The 9,475-nt window shown below is 46.9% G+C and overlaps 1 long non-coding RNA gene across 1 annotated transcript; it reads right to left on the reverse strand.

Moving 5' to 3' along the window:
• Positions 1–5,549: 5,549 nt before the first annotated feature.
• Positions 5,550–6,299, reverse strand: LOC138924075 (uncharacterized). The gene is made up of 2 exons (XR_011438679.1): positions 6,169–6,299; positions 5,550–5,792 (listed from the first exon to the last, which is right to left on the reverse strand). It is a non-coding gene; the product is annotated as an uncharacterized lncRNA (long non-coding RNA).
• Between the last annotated feature and the right edge of the window lie 3,176 nt (positions 6,300–9,475).

The raw sequence follows: 9,475 nt of genomic DNA on the forward strand, positions 1-9,475 counted from the left end.
CCCACATCCCCCTAGGCTCTGCTTGCTCACGTGGGGCTCCCGTCTGAACAGTCTCCTCCATGTCATTTCCTCACTCGCTCAGCCACCCAGCATTCAACCCTCGCACTAGGACTGAAGGCCTACCATGTGCTGGGGGGGCGTCAGTGAGCCGTAAGCTGAGCCCCGCCCTCAAGGAGCTCAGAGTGCGGTAGGGCATCACCACATACCAGCTGTGTGACCCTGGACAAGTCGCTTGATTTTTGGAGCCTTTTTGTAAGATGTGCAATAATTGTATCTACTTCATAGGGCTGTGGTGCAAACTCAAAGGGGAATCTATGGAAAGTTATCAACACAGTGTGTGGTATAGATTGAGTCAATAATTATTAGAAAATACTTCAAAGAAGAGGAGGAGTAAATTTCTAAATATAAAGCCACATAGTAAGTGCTGAAGTCACAGCAAATACAAAGGATATGGTTCAAGCACAAAAAAGAAAGAAAGAAACTGAGTAACTGCTGCAGGAGTTGGGAAAGGCATCACAGAGAAAGGAACACCTGACTTGGGCCTTGAAGGATGAATAGGAGTTTTCTTGTGGCAGAATGAGAAAGATACCCCAAACAGAGAGCACAACGTGTCCTGAGGTCTGGTGACCCCAGATTCTTCCATTCTCTCTCCCTCTTGGGATACACTTCTCTTCTAGATTCTGAGAGGTGAAAAGAGATCCAGGTTGAGGGGATGAGCAATGGCACATCCAGCTAGCAGGAGCCTCCAAGTTTCCAGTGCAGAGAAAAGACATAAAACCTAGCAGAAGAAACGTTAAAGTGACAGTGGGAAGTGTGCAGGGAGATTAGAAAGGAGGAAACCTCTCAGGGCTGCATCAAGGATGTCCACTTGGGATACAGGTCCTGAGCCAGGGTGGTCCCACCTCCTCCCCCTGCCTGCACCAGGCCTGACTGAGGCAGACCTGACACCAGCCTTTGACCCCACATTCATTTCAGAGCAAACGGCTTTGGAGAGGCATCCGTCCCACGGTTCTGATGGTGGGCCTGGGCGCTGGAGTGTGGATCTGGATGAGGAAGAAGACGGAGACTGGGAGAGGTAGGTGCTGGAGAGACGCTGAGAGGAGCAGTGGGATGGGGGGCCTGGAGGACACCCCAGGGAGCAGGGCAGGACTGGGCAGGACAATGGGCAGACAGAGGCTCATGGACCTCTCCTGTGAATCATCCCTGGAAGGCTGGGGTACAGCCTGCTGGGGGTGGGAGCTGAGAACATGCCCAGGAAGGAAGGTGATGTGTGGCAGGGACAGGGCAGGGGTCTGGGACCTGAGCTTACAGCCTGGGGAGCAATAGCTGCCCTCACCCGAGGGCTGATGAGGGGTCACCTCAATTCCACGCAGCCTCATTGAGTGTCTGCTGTGTGCAGGTGGGTCTGCTCTCCTGCCCGAGGGGCCCAGCTCAGCAGCTGCTCCCCAGGCCCTTCCCACAGAAGAATCTGCTGACCTGCACACTGGTGGGGCTGATAGCCACGACTCCCCCTACATGAAGATCAGACTCCTGGGACACCCTGAGGTGGGTCTGAAGGAATCAAATCAGGTTGACCAACATCTACTCAGAGGTCATGAATCCCGGGAAGTCCAGGGTACTCTGCTCCTTGTCGGGCTCTGGGTTCAATCCTTGCTTTGGATGATATGGTTGCTGTGCCCGGGCACTCACAGGATGCTGGGAGCTGAGGTGCAATGAGAGGAAACCACCGATGAGGAGTACACCTCAACCAACTGTCCACAATCTCATCAGATGTCGCTGCCACCCAGGGAGGAGGGGTGGCAGAGCAGGAGAGGCAAGAATGTAAATGGACAGGTGTCTGGTAGACCCTGCCATCTGCATAGGACCCAAAGGAAGCAAAAGCAGGTGAGACCAGCAGGGCCTGGAGGTTGGGCAGACCCAAGTATCTGAGGAACATTGGGAAATCTCCTCCTCCCCGCAGTCTGTCTCCCTCCTACCTACCTGAGATCCTGCCATTAATGCCACCTGTTTGGATAAAGGCATTGTTGTCACCACTGATGAGATGTCCCAGGGAAAGCATCTCAAGTGGCCACTGGCCCTTAGATGGAAATTGGTGCCATGGTCACCGATGGAATGATTACAACAAGGGGGCAGACCTGGAGACAGGACAACTGTAGGAGCAGAGGACAGTCAAGGGACTTCCCTAGAAGCAATGGTTCTCAAACTGAGCTCACATCGGAACCCCATGGAGAGCATGGTAAAATAAAGTTTGCTGGGCTGACTCCAGACTTTCTGATTCAGCAGGTCTAGGGAGACCCGAGCATTTGCTCAATTCTAACACGTTCCCAAAGGATGCTGACACTCCTGGTCCAACTCTTTGAGAACTACCGGGCTAAAGAGAGATCAGGGGAAAAGCAAGTAGAGCCACTGTCTGGACATCCAGGACTAGCCAGTGGCCGGGGCCTCTCTTCTCCCCTCCTTTCACTTTTCTAAAGAGGGAGCACTCTGGCTCATTGTGCCACAGAACATCAGGATCTTAGAAATCCCTTGGTCTGGTCCCAGCAGTTTAGAGTTGGGAAAGTGGAGCCCAGAAGGAACAGTGGGGATTGGGCAGAGAACCACGTAAGCACAGGGCAGAACAGGGGTGTCCTCACTACAAGTCCAGTGCTCTGTGCACTGTGCCCAACTGCCTTAGTGCCTGCCACCTTGCGACTTCCCATCTCAGCCCCTCTGAGTTATGTCCCCATCTGACCTGGGCCTCAGGGAACTCAGGAAATAGCTCCTTGGGCCCAAACCCCAATTCCCCCTACCAGAGGAGCACAGGAGGGGAGCAATGTGTGACTTTGGGACAGAGAAACAAAGCAGGCCACATCTGACCCAGACACACAGCCCTGCCCTAAAGCCCCTGCCACCAGAGTCCCTGCCCTTGGGGCACTCCCGGTCTGATGGAGAAAACGAATTCCCTGCCAGGACACAGGGAGAGAACAGAGAAGAGAGATGGGAGTGGCATGAAGCAGCAGAGTCCAGAGAAATGGATGTGAAACCCACCTCTGATACTGACTTCTTGATTGACCTTAGAAAAGTTACTTTACTCCCTGGGCCTCAGTTTCTTCTTCTATAAAGTGAGGATTATAGTAATAACACCTTACGTTTATCTGATGCTTTGCAGTTTTTCAAAGCACTTTTGCAATGAGGGCAGTCAAGGTGATTGACAAATTTGTCCAAGAAATATTTACGGAGTGTCTACTATGTTCCCAGAATTGTTCTGATCTGGGCTGCACGATTCAACAGAACAACAAAAATCCCTGGCCTCCTAGAATATACGTTCTAGGTTGGGGGAGGGGAGAATGACAAATAAAATAAGCAAAACATGAAGGGTCAGATGACGATAAGTGCTAAGCAGAAAATAAAGCAGAGAAGAGGGAGGGAGGGATTGGGTGCGATTTTAACAAGCTTGTCAGGGAACCTCACCAAGAGATGAGCGAAGTGGGGGTCTTGGAGGGTGTGGGCGGGGCGGGGAGAGGGCTAGCATCCTGGGTCTAGGACAGAGCAAGTGGCAAGATTCTGCAGTGTTCAATGGAGAGTTCCGCACCGAAGCCGTATTCTGGGGAGTTGTCAGGATGGAGAGCCAGAACTACCTGGTTGAGGACAAGAGGCACATGAAGAGATGTAGCTTGAATAACCCTGTTCCTAATTCTTAGAAACTGACCAAGACCACTCCTAAACTCTTCTTGAATTGTAGGAAGACATGGAGAAGGGCAGCTGCCATTCATACAGCCCGAGTGTGCTCCAGTAGTCCACACTATCTTTGAGAAGATCCAGAAAAGCCCAGAACCCCAGGGTGACACCGAGGCCGTGAAGACCCTGGGGCAGTGAGGGGGCCTTCGCAAGATCTCCCCCACCCCACCATTCACCCCAGCATCCTAAGATCTCCCTCCTTCAGGTGGACCTGGGACTAGACCCCAAGTCTTTCTGACCCATCCCACTGAGACAGCAGAGCAGCAGGAGCTGCTCCCCTGGGTTCCCCACCAAAGCTTTCTCCCTTCACAGACTGTGGTCAGTGATGGTGCTACTCGAATATCCAAGTGTGAGAGGTAAGCCTTTCAGCAGTCAGCCAGATTTCTGACCTGTGACCATCTTAACCCCATTAGGGAACACCCATGGTTAGGCAGGACCTGCATACGGATGGTCAGGGGATAGAGATGCTTTCCTGGAACAGGGAGAGTCCTGGTGCCTCTGAGAATGATGAGTCTTGGGTGGAGGAACTTCAGGATGTCATAGCCCAGCCCAGTACCCAAGAATAGAGAAAGGGATGGCCTTTGACTATGGAAAAGCCAGAGGCTGTCAGATACAAGATTCCGGGTCAGTTGTGCCTGGGAGGGGTGGAAAGGGAGGGAAATGCTTTTTGAGCTCCAGTACCTACCAGGCTTAATCTAAGCACAGTAAATGAACTATCTCAGGATTTTGCAAATTCAAGTAATTCACAGACCCTTTTATTTTTATTACATGATATATGCATACAGTATAAAACTCAAAAGGCAGCTCTTGTTGACATGATAATGTTTCAGCATCTTATTGCTATTGTAAATGGGGTCTTGTTCCCATTAGATCTTCCAACTAGTTGATTAAAATAATGCACACATAACATATATAAATTTTCATGTTACTAAGTTTCTTTTCTGTTTGTAACAGTTTTTCATTTGATCTCTTTGAATATCTGAGTAAATAACCATATTATCAACAAATAATTATAATTTTTGCTTCCTTCTTTCCAATTTTTATGCCACATTCCTTTCTCTTGTCTAATTGCATTGGCTAATAGCTCCAAAGCCATGCTAAATAATACTGATAAAGATGTCCTTGTATTGTTCCTAACTTTAATATAAATGCTTCTAGTGTTTCTCCATTAAGCATGATGTTTTTATTAGGTTAAGGCATATCTGTTTTATCATGTTAGGAAAGCATGTATTTATTCCTATTTTATCAAGACTTATACTGAGAATAAAATGTTAAATTTTATCATTTCTCATTTCACCTGTGCAAATTTCACATGCTTTTTCTTTTTCATCTATTAATAAAACATTAACAGATTTCCTAATATTGAGCTATTTTTGCAGTATTGGAATAAATCCCAGTTGATGTATTATTCTTTTAATATGATACTCTTTGATAATATTTTTATTTTGGAGTTTTGTATCATTATTCATAAATGAAATTCTCCTATATGATTTTTATGCTTTACTTTGTCAGTTTGGTATTTGTGTTAGACTTATTAAAGACAACTTTTATCTTCACTTCTTGTAATAATGCAATAAAAATTTGCTTTGTAGTCCAAAACAGGTTCCATTTAAAGAAAATAATTCTAATTACCCAGTGTTGATTTAAATTATTTTTATTAAAAATTTACTTAAAGATGTATAAACATCAAACTACATGTACATGACTTCTGCTTATAGCATTTATACTATAATCCAAATAAATGTGGATAAAGTAAATAAAAACAAAGCAGTCAAACAGTAAAGCAATGGTCATTGAAACTAATATTCAAACGTACAACTTTAATGTGATGGGTGTTTTTGTTTTGCTGAAATTAAATCATTAATGTTGGGATTATAGGAAAAAACTGTAGGTTCACATTAGGTTCAGTAATTAATTTATTTTTTTAACTTTAACACAAAGACTGCCAGTTCATATACATTTATTGGACAACACTTGATTAAAGTCTTTGTTTACCAGTTCAAGACGGTCAACTTCATTCTTAACCAAAACTCTGCCAGGTGACAATTGAGAGATCTATAAATTGTTGGATTCACCTGAAAAAAATTAGCATTACAGCATTATGGAAATCTTCACTGAATACATACCTATCTACTTACTACTGAAACCCTAGTCTGAAAAATTCTTCTTTGGATATTTGCTACCATAGTGGGTATTTACTACATTACTGTGAATGAACTTTGGAAAGCTGTTACTACAAAGACAGAATCCCACACCTCTACGTGCAGGGCAGATACGCCCCTGACCGCTACAGAGCAGGAACTTTGGAGCTTGACGTGCCTGTGTGAGAAGAGCTGTGGGCCAATTAGAGGCCAATTCAGTGAATGATCAAGCCATCAAAGTGGTCAAATCTATCCATTTACCAGAAACTTCTTTCTTTTAACTGTGTATAAAGCTTAAAGCAATTCGTACTGGATAGTCTGGTTTAACAGCTTTTGAAGATTTCTGTCTTTTTTGTTGACAGGATTCCATTGTTTCCTCCTAAAAGCACCTAAGACAATGTTTGACTTTTCTCTACTCAGCTCCCTGTGAGGAGAAAAAAGGAGAAGTCAGTTCACAGGACAGCCTGAATTGGTGATTCCTGAAAGGCGGAGGTCGGGGGGGCAGAGAGGTGAGGAGACTGACAGGCAGAGCTAGGAGGAGACTGAGGGTCAGGGAGGCAATCCGAAGCCAGAACCCTGGAGTCTTTGCTCCCCAGGGTTCTCATAGGCCCTGTTGATCCATTCGATTCACATTGTTATAAACTTTATCAATCATTGATAGAAGTACAGATTTTATCAATTTAGCATATTCAGCACGTTGATCATTCAGTGATTTGCTTGTATGGGAAACGGATTCATCTGTAAACTGTTTTTCAGCAAACCAGTTTAGATGAGTTGACCTTTGGGCAGGTTGATGTGAGCCTTACTGCTTAATGGCTAAGAAATTTGGCTTTGGGGCCAGCTGCCTGCGTTAAGCCCTCACGCCACTTACTGGCTGTCTACTCTTGAGCAGGGTCGTGACCTCTCAGAGCCTCAGTCTCCCCATCTGTAAAAGTGGAGTAAGCAAGGACTGGCCAAGCAGCATAGTGGTTAAGTTTGCACACTCTGCTTCGGGGGCCCAGGGTTCACAGGTTTGGATCCCAGGCACAGACATACGCACCACTCATCCAGCCATGCTGTGGCAGCATCCCACATACAAAATGGAGGAAGACTGGCACAGATGTTAGCTCAGCAGCAATCTTCCTCAACAAAAACAGGAAGATTGGCAACAGGTGCTAGCTCAGAGCCAACCATTCTCACCAAAAAAAACAAAGTGGAGTAATCAAGGGCCTCCCTTCTAGAGTTGTTGGAAGAGTCAACGAGTTAACACACTCACAGCCTCAGAGCAGCACTTGCATCACCAGTGCTCAGTACATCTTATTACTGTCATTCTGCCCTCCCCGCCTGAGGGCTAGTCCTCCCACTTGTCTCCTCTACGTGAACCATGCACTGGACAGTCCCTGTCAGGACCACCGTCTGTATCATCATCTGGTCCTCCTGTGAAGATGCTTTAACACGAAAGCAAGCAGAGCCCTGAAAATGCCTGTAATAAGGTAGTCACTGCAGGATCCAGAACATGCGTGTGTTAATGTTCAGATATCATCAAAATGAAAGCATGAAATATACACATTCTAACGCAGCTCTTGCAGGTCCCTGAGGCTACCAGGCACACCAGTTTGGGAAACACCATTCTAGGAGCAACGGACCCAGACAGGAAAGACAGCAGACAAAAGAGCAAGAGGGGCGGGGTTGGGGGAGGCCCAGGAGCCACAAGGATGTCACGCCACATGGCTGGCCCAGGCTGAAGGGAGGAGGGGAAAAGGAATGGAATCCCACAGGGCATTCCTCGAGGAACAGGAATACTCCACTCAGCGGAGACGGTCTCCATGTGGTTTTCACAGAACTGGAGCAGATGGAGCAGACGGGGTTCTCAAACTCTTGTTCCCCAAAGTTCCTGCTCTCTTCCTACGCTGCCCAGGCCACTGTGGGACCAAACAAAGAATACAGCCATTATATCTAGTTCTCTGACTCCTGTGCTGAGTTCAGCGTCCTGACAGAAAGCAAAGTCAAAAGGAATCTAAACACGTGTCTACTGAGGCAAAGAGCAAAATAAATAGGAAGACCTCAATCAAAGATGAAAAAGCAGAAAAGGAAAAAATAAGACCTACACAAAAAATTCATCCTCCAAAATAAAGGAAAGGAAGAACAGTTTTCAAAAGACTGACGGAACCAGAGATGAAAGATGAACTAAGATATCAGAATATGATTGGGGGAGGGGCAAAGAAAACAATCAAAGGGAAAAGTAATTCTTTTGCAGATTTAAAAATGCAGAGACTAAAATCAGCACTACAGGGAACCATATCAATGATGTGGAAGACAAGATAAGAAAATAATATAAAAAATAAGAGGAAAGCAATTAGAGCAAAGAAGAGCAATATGGAATGACAATGGAGATCAAATGCATGGATAACTAGTGTCCTCCAAGAAGAGACAGAAGGAATGGAGAGGAAAAACTACCATGACCAACACCATCCATTTCCTCCCTCAAGCCACCCCTCTTCTCACCAACAGAACCCTGCTTGGTTCAGCTGTCAAGAGAGAGAGCGGGTATCAAGGATGGGGCGGGGGGATTCCCCTGACCTCACGGTGGGCGTGTGACCTCGTTCTGGCCAAGGATATGTAAGAAAAGTTTACTAGGGGCTCCTGAGAATGACTTCCACCCTGACAAGAGGAAGGAGGCTGAGGAGAAGCTCCCGCCCCACACTTCCCCTGGCTCCTGCCTCTGAAAGTGGCTGTGTGAGAATGTGGTGCTTGAAACTGTTGGAGCCTTCTCAGAGCAGAGGGGAGGTCAGGAGGTGGCAGAGTCTGACCCAGGGCCCTGGCACCCCTGAGCGCTGATCCAAACCCACTCACAGCTTATCTCTGAGCCTAGAAATCACCAGGGGAGCAGCAAGAGTGATGTTACAGATGCGGGAAGGAGCAGCGTGTGGACAGGTGAAAGGGAATGCTTTTGGAGTTTGCTGGTTGGTTTGCATCTGCTAAGTTATAGAGCACAGAGAAGGAGGGGCTGGAGAATAAGTTGGGCACGGTCATGGAAATTAGGTTTGGACTTCTTGTTCAAGATGTTCATGAACAAGGTAGATGCATGTGTTTCCTCTCCTTCCGCAGAACCTTAAAACCATACTGAATCTATTTTGATTAAGTGTATAAATCACAGCATCAAAGAGAGACAGGAATAACTAGTCGGCAGACCAGAGATTCCTGGAGTTTCAGAGCGAGAAGGAAGAGGGCAGCCTAGCAGGGCAGAGCCAGACCCCAGACCAATGACGTCAGCATCTCTGGGCTAGTGCCCAGGAACAGTATTTTTTTAACGGTCCCGTTGAGCCCAATGTGCAGCCACGTTTGAGAACCACTGACCTGGGATACAAACAGAGGGGCACAGAAGGGGATGGAGATGTACGCCCAGAGGAACCCACAGGGGCTCTGAACTCATAGGCCCAGGTAGGACGGAGGGTGGGGTGAGAACGGGGCTGAAACAGGGAGAATAGTGGGAGGTCTGTGCATGGAATAGTCAACCCCCAACCCTCTGTCCACCTCCAGGCATGGACCGTCATGGAGCTAGGCATTTCCTTCTCAGACATTAACAAAGGAGAGCTCTTCTAAAACCAAAACCAAAGCCAAGAAACTCTGAATACACT

The sequence above is a fragment of the Equus caballus genome, chromosome 5, assembly GCF_041296265.1.
Source record: "Equus caballus isolate H_3958 breed thoroughbred chromosome 5, TB-T2T, whole genome shotgun sequence".
In the NCBI taxonomy this organism is placed as follows: Eukaryota; Metazoa; Chordata; class Mammalia; order Perissodactyla; family Equidae; genus Equus; species Equus caballus.